This window comes from Salvelinus fontinalis, chromosome 6 (assembly GCF_029448725.1).
Source record: "Salvelinus fontinalis isolate EN_2023a chromosome 6, ASM2944872v1, whole genome shotgun sequence".
Lineage (NCBI taxonomy): Eukaryota > Metazoa > Chordata > Actinopteri > Salmoniformes > Salmonidae > Salvelinus > Salvelinus fontinalis.
The window spans coordinates 48,031,856-48,033,864 of record NC_074670.1 but is presented as its reverse complement, the minus strand read 5'-3'; the positions used below and the strand labels follow the sequence as shown (position 1 = coordinate 48,033,864).

The 2,009-nt window shown below is 49.7% G+C and overlaps 1 protein-coding gene across 43 annotated transcripts in view; it reads left to right on the top strand.

Moving 5' to 3' along the window:
- The window catches only part of LOC129857954 (protocadherin alpha-C2-like), a 296,503-nt gene that overhangs the window by 272,361 nt on the left and 22,133 nt on the right, over nucleotides 1-2,009 (top strand). The window lies entirely within an intron of this gene.

The following is a 2,009-nucleotide window of genomic DNA, read 5'->3' as shown; positions in this document are numbered from 1 at the left end:
AGGGAGTTAAAGTAAAGAGATTGATGCTAAATGAAGCAGTGCCGTCTGGGCATGAACGTTGGGGGTTTGGAATAATGGGGATGGAGTCCAAAAAAAAGTCTACTGGCAAATTTTAGGATGTAGAATGATTCAATTGACCAGATTTGAAAAATGTCAGGAAGTTGTAACGGCGAAGATGTAGACAGGGACACAGCTGGATCTGTCCAGTATGATAACACTCATTGAATGAGTCATCTCCTGGTCTAATGATCAGTGAGTCAGTTGTTGCCTGTCTGCTTTCTGCAGGTTTAGGACCTGAAGTAACTTTAATATATTGCTGCAGCGTGAGAGAGGAGAGGTGTTGTGTCGATTGTTACAACTGCAGGGTGGGTTTGTGTGTGTCGTCTGACAGAGTCTATTTGCTCTCTGTTAGATGTGAGACAAAGAGCCACAGCTGTAGACTACGCCCCTGCTTCCTCCCCCGTGTTTTCGTCAGGGTGGTTTGCTGCGGATATGTGTGTTTGTGTAGGAGTGTGTGTATGTATTTTTATGTATGAGAAAGAGAGACTGTGTGTGTGTGTGTGTGTGTGTGTGTGTGTGTGTGTGTGTGTGTGTGTGTGTGTGTGTGTGTGTGTGTGTGTGTGTGTGTGTGTGTGTGTGTGTTTTTGTTCGCTCCCTGCTTTGTGTGCAACTCCTGGTATGACAGATGGAGTCCAGCCTACGCCCAGATTAACAGACTCACATTAATGAAATCAGGATTCTGCATGCTGCCTAACTCTATTACTCTCTTCTCTCCTCTCTGCTTCCATCCATCCCGCCATTTCACGGCTCTGCTTCTAAAGCAGGGGCACGCACAGGGATTCACAGAGGGCTGTGCTGGATCTGAACAATCCCCCGGGGAAGAAATTGGTAGAGGGAAGAAAAGAGAAGGAGAGGGAGAAATGTAGAGCCAGAGCGAAAGGAAGGAGAGGAGAAATGGAGAGCAGTGAGAGGGAGAGAGGAAAGGAGGAAAGAGAGGGATGGGGGGACTGGGAGAGAGGGGGGAGAGTGTGACAATGAGTTGGAAAAAAGAGACAGAGGCAGAGAGTGAAAAGGGGAGAGAGGGAGAGGGGGAGGGAGAGAGGGATGGAGGGGGTATGAGGCTGCTGTTGCTAGGGGAGAGTGTGTTGCTAGGGGAGAGTGGTTGACTCGGAGAGCGAGAGAAAATGAGGGAGAGAGAGAGAGAGAAAGCTCACAGCACTATTCTCCATCAGCACTGTCGCTGTGACGCCCAAGTCCTACCGCTTCACTGGAGGATGCAGTTTCCCCGGCAACCATTCATAGCCCTGAACTGAGTGTCGAGAGAGAGAGATGAAGAGAGAGAAAGAGAGATGAAGAGAGAGAGAGAGATGAAGAGAGAGAAAGAGAGATGAAGAGAGAGAGAGAGATGAAGAGAGTGGAGAGATGGTGTAAGAAGACCTTTACGGAGGGAGAGAGAGAGATGGAGATGTGGACGTGAGTGGGCTGTGAGGTTGAAGCTACGCATGTGAATAGAGAGAAATAGGGAGGTGGCTGCTGGTCAAATAAAAACAAGCGTTGGATAGAAAGGAGGGAGAGGTTGTGTTAGCTAGAAATGGTCTGAGGAGGGCAAACAAGGAGAGAGGGAAGGAGAGAGGGAAGGAGAGAGGGAGAGAGGGAAGGAGAGAGTTAGAGAGGGAGACTGACCTACATACACAGGGCAGTGCTGTACTGCAGAGGTGGAGGCAGGTTTATTGCAGGTCTGTATGCATCACTGCTCTATTTGATGACAGGGACACACACACGCACGCACACACACACACACACACACACACACACACACACACACACACACACACACACACACACACACACACACACACACACACACACACACACACACAAGCCTGATTTGATGAGGGGGGACAGGAGTCAACAGCAGCTTGCACCTGACGAGGCAAACGGAGGACAGCGGATGAGGGAGAAGGGGTAGAAAGGGCAAGAGAGGGGGAGGAAGGGTGAAAGAAGGAGAG